Source organism: Otolemur garnettii, unplaced genomic scaffold, assembly GCF_000181295.1.
Source record: "Otolemur garnettii isolate 467f Iridium unplaced genomic scaffold, OtoGar3 scaffold00217, whole genome shotgun sequence".
NCBI lineage: Eukaryota > Metazoa > Chordata > Mammalia > Primates > Galagidae > Otolemur > Otolemur garnettii.
In genome coordinates, this window is record NW_003852612.1 from 1910195 (window position 1) to 1919221 (window position 9027).

The following is a 9027-nucleotide window of genomic DNA, read 5'->3' on the forward strand; positions in this document are numbered from 1 at the left end:
CCACCTTAGGTGTATGTGGCTGGCGCCTTAGCCACTTGAGCCACAGGCGCCGAGCCTGTTTTTCTATTTTTAATAAAGACAGGGTCTCACTCTTGCTCAGACCGGTCTCAACTCCTGAGCTCAGGCGATCCATCTGCATAAACTTCCCAAAGTGCTAGGATTACAGGTGTGAGCCACTGTGCTGGCCAGGGTAAGGGGTTTCTAAAGAGACAGTTCTGCTGCTAAAACATTTTTGCTCTTTTCCGGACCTTTGCCTCTGTTACACCTCTACCACGATGTTCTACACCTTTATTATTCTTTACCTCTTTATTTTATCTACTCTATCCAACTTTATGTTTGCCCTGACTTTTTCTCAAACTCTTCCTTGATTAATTTGGGCACTGCTCCTCTTTATAATCTTTTTTTTTTTTTTTTTGAGACAGAGTCTCACTCTGTCACCCTGGGTAGAGTGCCATGGCGTCACAGCTCATAGCAACCTCAAACTCTGGGTTCTCAAGTGATCCTCTTACCTCAGTCTCACCAGTAGCTGGGACTATAGGTGCCTACCACAATGCCAGGCTATTTTTAGAGATGGAGCTATCACTTTTGCTGAGGCTGGTCTCAAACTCCCAAGCTCAAGCAATCCACCAGCCTCAGCCTCCCAGAGTACTAACTCTTCATAATCTTCTAGAGTCATTTCAATAACCGCCAGCAAACATTTTGCTTTTCAAAGATGATCTAAAACTAGATAAGCAAAGCTCTGTTCAAACCTTAGAAGGGAATATGGTTCAACCTCAGTGTGCCCTGTATGAGGAAGAAATCTTCATGACCCCGACGAGAGTACAGTCATTTTGGGAGACAGCTAGTGAGAGAAAGCCGGTCAGAAACCAAATCACATGACCATGGCAACTCCCTCCCCACACCCCTATAATTCCTCACGACCCTAACAAGAGTAGAACCATCTTGGGAGGTCAGCTAGTGAGAGAAAGCAGGTCAGAGACCAAATGGCATGACCATAGCAACGTCCTTCCCACACTCTTGTGATTCTTCAAGGCCAGCATTCCTGGGGAGCATCATAAATCTCCTACCCTTATTACTGGACACAGTCTGGCCGCCTGTCACTGTCAGCCAATATGCAGAGATGGGGATAGTTCCACCAAACTTTGTCAGAAGGCCGGCGATTTTGGAGAGCAGTGAGAGTAGCCTCGCCAACACTGTTCTGTCCTCCCATTTCCAAAATCACAGTTTTATACACAAAGGCCACATTACTCTTTTTTTTTTTTTTTGCAGTTTTTTTGCCAGGGCTGGGTTTGAACCCACCACTTCCGGTATACGGGTGTGATGCCCTACTCCTTTCAGCCACAGGCACCACCCATTAACTCTTATTTTTAATAATAATCAGCACAACTCAGTGACAATCTATTAGAACATTTCCAATTCAAAAGTTAATTCCCTAAATCAATCCTCCTAAGGCAAAGACCACATTCACTCTCGTTTTAAATAATAATCAGCATGACTCAGTGACCTATTACAACATTGCTGATTCAAAAGTCAGTTTCCTAAATCGGTCTTTCAAAACTATTCAAGATAGGCATCTTTAGGGTGAGAGCTAAATTAACAAATAAGGATGAGAAACAGGAGGTGAAGGTCACACAGGACCTAAAATGACCAGCCCCCTCACTGTGTCATGTCTGTCCTAGCCTTACTGACTCCATCTTATTCTCAGTACATGTGCTTTCACCATGGTCCTGGCTGACACTAGATATAAGGCCCTGGTACAAGACTGACACTTTGACGGAAAGGAGTAATTCTAAGATGGGTCCCTGACATAGCATCATTCAGTCTGCAGAAAAAGGATGACAACTCTCACCTCTCACCTCTCATAACCCCCTTGTCGCATTCCAACTACATGAATAAAAGTCTTTTGAAACCGTGTGAGAACCAGCTGACTCTTGGTCAGACTCCACGCAGCACTTTCTCTCTCTTAATAACATCTTTCTGGTTTTTGTCGTTGTTGTTATTGTTGTTTTGTTTTGTTTTTAGACAGAGTCTCACTTTGTTACCCTTGGTAGAGTGCTGTACTGTCATAGCTCACAGCAACCTCAAACTCTGGTCTTAAGCCATTCTCTTGCCTCATCCTTCCAAGTAGCTGAGACTACAGGGACCCGCCACAATGCCCAGCTATTTTTAGAGATCGAGTCTCGCTCTGGCTTAGGCTGGTCTCCAACCTATGACTCAGGGCACTCCACCCTCCTCAACCTCCCAGAGTGCAAGTGTGAGGACCAGATCAGCTCCATTTTGTTGTTTCCACATAAGTTCCATTGTAAACCTCCCCATTCCATTCCTAGTTGCTTAAACCACACCCGCAGGGCCCACCCTGCAACCTTTCTCATTCCTTTCATAGTTACTCAACCAAATAGTGTTAAGGGACCCTCCACCCCTCACCTGTACCAATCCAAATTCACCTTTACTAATGAAATCACCAACCACCAATGAAAAGTGTACTCGTATCCGACCCTACCCCTCTTGCTTTCTGTACCCCATAAAAACTGCCTTCACCCCGAGTTCGGGGCTCGTCCTCGGCTTGCATGCCAGGAGAGTCCAGGCCCGGGGCCCCCGGGCTTCCCGGGTCTGTAATAAATCTCATCTTATGCCCTTTACATCGGAGCGAGTCTCGAGTTTGTAGGTTGGGGTTAATTTGGGAGGCTTTCTCCGACCCAACACAAGGATTACAGGCATGAGCCACCACACCTAGCCATCTTTGGTTGTTTTTTATTTATTTACTGTGTGGCCCTAGGCAACTCTTATTCATCCAATGTGTAGCAGAAAAGGGAAAAGTTTGGACACCCCTATAACATGTAGCCCCAGCTGAGCCTTTAGCAGAGCTCAACCAAACCAGAAAAATTTCTAGCTGACCCATAGAATTGTGAGAACTGTAATAATACAAACTAGTTGTATTAATCGCTGTGTTTTGGACTGCCACCCAATATGGAAGGTGACCCAGGAAGTTATCACATAAGTGCCAAAGATGTGGAAGACAAAACACTGGCTCCCTTCTGAGGGCTCATGTTACCAGAAAGAACCTGCCACTTTCACAAAGGCACCGGGGCAGCCAGTGGGTCATAGCACAGCCGTTCCTGGAGCAAGAAGATCCATAGGACTGCAGAGGCTGCACAGATGGCCAGCATTCCAAGGAGATGCAGGAAAGGGCTACCAAAAAGACAACCGCCCCAGCTCCGCCGAGAGCCAGACCCTTCCTTGCACCTACCCAAAGCACTGCAATGGCTGGGGCAGGGAGCAGAGGAGGAGAGGAAAGAGAGAAAGGCTCAGGGCATGGGGGAGGGCAGCCCACGTGGCCTTCTCTGCTAGAAGCTCACTGCTGAAGACCCGGGCAGGGGATCAAAATACCCAAATGAGCTGAAGATTTGCCTGAAAGGAAGGAAAGGTTTTAACACTATATCAGAATACTGATGGAACTTACCAGGCATTACCTAGTTACAATCTGGTAAGGGATCGGGTTTTCTTTACTCCCCACTTTCAGAAACAGAAAAATTACCTGTAAAGGCAAAACTGATAGTAGTGGTTATCAGAAGGGAATGATTTTTACATATTACTGGTTTAAAACTCCCCAATTCCAATTCCCATTTGATTCTACAAACCCCTTACTAGATGTCTACCCAGCAGAAAAAAAAAAAAAATTTAGCATAAGAACATTTGCACTAGATTATTTACAGCAGCTCAATTTACAATCACCAAAATGTGGATACAACCTAAATGCCCACCAACCCAGAAAGGGGTTAACGGGCCGGGCCGTGGTATATGTACACTATTCAGCCATAAAAAGACGGAGACTTTACATCTTTTGTATTAACCTGGATACAGTTGGAACACATTCTTCTTAATAAAGTATCACAAGAATGGAGGAGCAAAAATTCAATGTACTCAATTCTTATATGAAGCCAGTAGATGATCTAATACATACCCACAGAGAGAAAAACTAAAATCAATTCAAGGAGGGGGTGAGGGAACAAGAGAGTAGGGGGAGGGGAAGAAAGGGGAGCATGGGGATGGTCCCACTTAAGGGGCACAACGTTATAGTGTATGGCACACTTCCTGGGGGTGGGGCCCAATTATAAAAGGGACTTCACCCTAACAAATGCAAACAGTGTAACCTAATTCTTTGTGTCCTCAATTAACCTTAAATAATAATAATAGTAATACTCCCAATTCAGCCTGTTACATTCTCTCATTCCTATCTCTCCACCTAAAACTTGGAACTAGCAATGTACCTGACCCTTGGAGAAGGAAGGAACAAATATCTGGGTCTCCGCTCACCTCTTTCTCTGCAGGCCATCGGTCTGGTGGTAACCTGCTAGTCCTCCCTGACTTAGCTCAAAGCCCAGGCCTTTCCCGAAGCTTTCCCACCAGCTGCAGGCTCACTCTCTGTTTGAGAACTCCACCTCACACTCCCCAGACTGTTTTGTCACTGGCGGGGTCGATGTCTCTTTGTCTCTTGGATCTCTGCTCTTCCCACAACATTTGGCCCTCCAGGGACACAGCTCTGTCCTCTCTCACAGCCTCAGGGAGGTCAGGGCCTGCAGATAAAGAGATGCTGTCTCTCAATGCATCAGTCCCCAGTTCTGACTTCTTGGCAGTTCTGAGGTTGTAGGAATTTTGCCTCCCTCAGCCCGGCAGGAGCCCCTACCCACATTCCACACTCCACCTCATTTCTGGGGGAAGTCTGTGTTTAGAGACCCAGATTCCTCAAGGTGCTTTTTAAGACTTCCTGCTTTATGCTGCCAAATTGTTAATCAGTTTGTGGCAGCATAAATAAAATTAAAGGGTTTAATTAAAACTAATGAATGAGTGAGTAGAGACCAGCCTGGCTGCTTTGCTGTCTGAGCCTCTGAGCAGTAAATAATGAAAGTGTCATCCAGCCAGTGATGTGTTTTAGCAGAAGTGTGAGGGCAGCAGAAAGAAGACCCAGAGCACTCCACCCCCGGGCGCAATTTGCAAGTTGGTGGAATCCCCACTTTGTGTATCATATGAACTAATTCTGCAGGAAGTGTTCCAGCACTCTGGGCCTTCCAAAAGCAAGGAGGAGGATCACACACAGGACGCTTCTTCTCTGGGCACCGTGTGATGTTGTGGTCCTTGTGAAGGCACGTGGTAGATACAAGGATGGGCAGCGCCACAGATATTCATTGGGCAGTGGGGAGGAAGTCTCACATTCCCAACATGTAGGACACACAAAGCAGAATTGTCCTACATCCCACAAGACTTTCCCAGACATTTGCATAGGTGAGAAACTTATTTAGCATGATTTGGGCTTGGGTCTAAATTCCTAGTAAACATAAAGTCCTTCTTGCTGTTTTAGTAAGACATTTTCCAGAAAATGCAACTACCATGTGGGACGAGGAAAACTGGGACTTTGGAAGTGTTTTTAAAGCCACATCCCCAATGGCAACATCTCCCCTAGTGTTGACACCTCTGGCATCAGTCAGCATTGCAGCTTTTCAGACTCATGGCAGTTCTACACACAGGTGCAAGCATCTTACTATTTATTTTGTTTTCCATTGTAGGCCAGCTCAAGCATTTACATGTTGACATGAATATTCTTTCTTTTTTTTCTTTCGAGACAGAGTCTCAATCTGTGGCTCTGGGTAGAGTGCCATGGTACCATAGCTCACAGTAACCTCCAACTCTTAGGCTCAGGTGATCCTTTTGCCTCAGTTGAATATTCTTTTATTATAGATTACTTCTCTTTTATTTTATTCAGCTAGAACATTATACTGATTTCAAAAACTTCTGTGCATGGCGGGGTGTGGTGGCTCACAACTGTAATCCTTGCACTCTGGGAGGCTGAGGTCGGTGAATTGCTTGAGCTCAGAAGTTCAAAACTAGCCCGAGCAAGAGCAAGACCCCATCTCTACCAAAATAGAAAAACTAGCTGGGTGTTGTGGCAGGTGCTTGTGCCAGCTACTTAGGAGGCAAGGCAGGGGGATCACTTGAGACCAGGAGTTTGAGTTTGCTATGAACGATGATGCCATAGCACTCTAGCCTGGGCAACAGAGTAAGACACTGTCTCAAAAAAAAACAAAAAAGATTCTGTGCGTGTACATGCACAAGGGTAAGGCACGTTTAAGAAATATGTTGTAGAAATGGGTACACTGGGCAGATGAGTTTGAGAACCACTGCTCATGCCAACATTTGACCCTGAAAACTATTGAGAGATTTTGGGGGAATGTACTATTTCACTACTTCTCCTGTTCTCTATCCCCACTGGCCCCTCAGCTCTAGTTCAAGTCCCAGGAGATGGCCAGAAGCCATTTCTGGGCCCCTGGAGCAGCTTGTCAAGCTGGGCACATTGTCTCAGCTCTAACCCTCCACCCAGCTGGCTGCACATTCTGCTCTTTTTCCAGTTCTCTACTCCCACAGGCCTTGTCCTCGCTCTTAAGGAAATGCAGAGTTTTCCTTACTCTTCCACTTGCTATTATATCCAGGGTGGGAAGGCATAACAGTGGGGCCACAGGCCTGGGCTAGACACTGAGGAAGAGTGATAGGCTGGATCCCAGGATGGCCCCTCGGATTTCCCACTCTCTGCTTCTATCTTGATGCGAGTGCATTCCAATTTTCCTTCCTCCCTCTGCCCAGCCTGGCTTATCACGCTTCCAAATTATGCTGTCTCCCAGGGAACTTCCCAACTGACTTTCCCTACCTGGGAGTCTGTTTCCCAGGGCACATGACCTACGACAGGTGGGGCCAGGAGAATTCAAGGAAAGAGATTCTGAAAAGGCATTTCAGGTTTGTATCACCCACTCTTTGACAATGAGAATCCCACAACTGGGCCAGGTGGTGTAGACAGCCCTGAGCATGCTAAAGCAGTGCACTTTTTAGCATTTATGCAGACTGTGAGCTGGAATGGGAAAGCAATTCGAGATAGTGCAGGTGCAATGATTTGGGCAGTGGGAAGTAATCATTATTAAAACAAACTGATTGGTCCTTACTGACTACCACTGATACATCAAAGACAGATGATGGAAGACTGGGTGTGATTAATCATCAATTAAAGGTGTGGTGTGAAAGAAGCACTTCTTGGCAACATGTGGAGATTCTCATCTCTTGCAAAAAAAGCTGAAATTGGGCCCAGGAGTTGACTCTGTGGGTAACAGAACTCCAAGGAAGGTTGAATCCTCATCCTTGCAATTCTGCAGTGCCAAGGTTAAAGCCTGAGATGGAAAGTCATGGGAACCTGAGACTTGGGATGGGGACATCTGGATTAATGCATGTAAGTACTTTGAAAATCCATGTCCTCCTGCGCACTCTGGGTCTTCAGACATGGCCCATCTCTTATTAAAGGCTAGAACTCTTTTTGATAAAATATGGGGAGGTCTTTGCCTTGTAAGACACAAAGAACCCCTCAGGATCTACTCCTACCTTCTCTCCTAATCCCAGACCAACAGCTACAGTGAAATCACAACATAGCCTGGCTAGAAGAGTGCTGAGTGGACTAAGGGAGGAAAGGAACAATTGACCTAGCCAACAATACCAACAGAAGCTGGGGTATTGTGGCCAAGGGGCCTGACCTACAGAAAGATATAGAGATGAGGCAGTAGGGACATGGAATTCCTAAGAACAAGAGAGGTGGGTAGTCAATGAAAGTACTGCTCAATCTGTACAGTTACAAGAAAGCTAGGATGGATGAGCAGGAAGCTGAGGACAGCCACTCCAATAAAAAGTCAAAATTCGTCTTAGCTTGGATTGCCATGACAGAATACAGTAGACTACGTGGATTAAACAATAGAAATTTATTTCTCACAGTTCTGGGGTCTGGAAATTCCAAGATCATGGTGCTAACAAGGTAGGTTTAATTCTGAGGCCTTCTCTTGGCTTATAGGCTACCACCATCTCACCGTGTATTCAAGTAACCTCTTCTTTTTGGATGAGTAAGGAGAGAGAGTGAGCAGGCCATCTGGTTTTTCTTCTTTCTTTCTTTTTTTTTTTTCTAATGAAATTTTAAGATTTATTTTCTTTAATTTAATATGGCTACCTTCAGAAATTTTATTTTTTTTAATTTCAGGTTAATGTGAGGGTACAAACAACTATGTCACAATATTTAGTTAGGTAGAGTCCCTCTTGTGGTTTGCACACCAAAAGGTGTGCCATGCACCTCTACATTGTGCCCATTAGGTGGGAGCACCCCAACCCCCTCTCCCCTTTTATTCTCTCTCCCACAAACTTGAATTAAAATGAATTTTTCTCCTATGTGGGTGTGAATTAGATTGTTTACTGACTTCATATTAGTATTAAGTACATTGGATATTTCCTTTTCAATTCTTGGGATACTTTACTGATAAGAATGTATTTCAACTCCACCCAGGTTAATACAAAAGATATGATGGTGACTTCACATCTTATGGCTGAATAGTATCCCAGGGTATACATACACCACAGTTTGTTAATCCATTCCCGAGTTGATGGGCATTGATCCATAAATGTAATTCACCATATCAATGGAAGCAAAAACAGGCTGGGCATAGTGCCTCATGCCTATAATCCCAGTACTTGGGAGGCCAAGGCGAGTAGATTGCCTGAGCTCACAAGTTCGAGACCAGCCTGAGCAAGAGCAAGACCCCATCTCTACAAAATAGCCAGGTGTTGTGGCAGGCACCTGTAGTGTCAGCTACTTGGGAGGCTGAGGTAAGAAGATCACTTTGGGTTTGCTGTAAGCTAAGATGCCACAGCACTCTACCAAGAGTGACCAATTGAGACTCTCCCCCCCCAAAAAAATTATAAAAAAATAGAAACAAAAACAAAGACCATATGATCCTCTCAATAGATGCTGAAAAAGGCTGGCTCACACCTGTAATCCTAGCACTCCGGGAGGCCGAGGTGGTTGGATTCCTTGAGCTTGAAAGTTCAAGACTAGCCTAAGCAAAAGCGAAACCCTTGTCTCTACTAAAAATAGAAAAACTGGCTTGGCACCTGTGGCTTAAGTGGCTAAGGCGCCAGCCACATACACCTAAGGTGGCAGGTTCAAATCCAGCC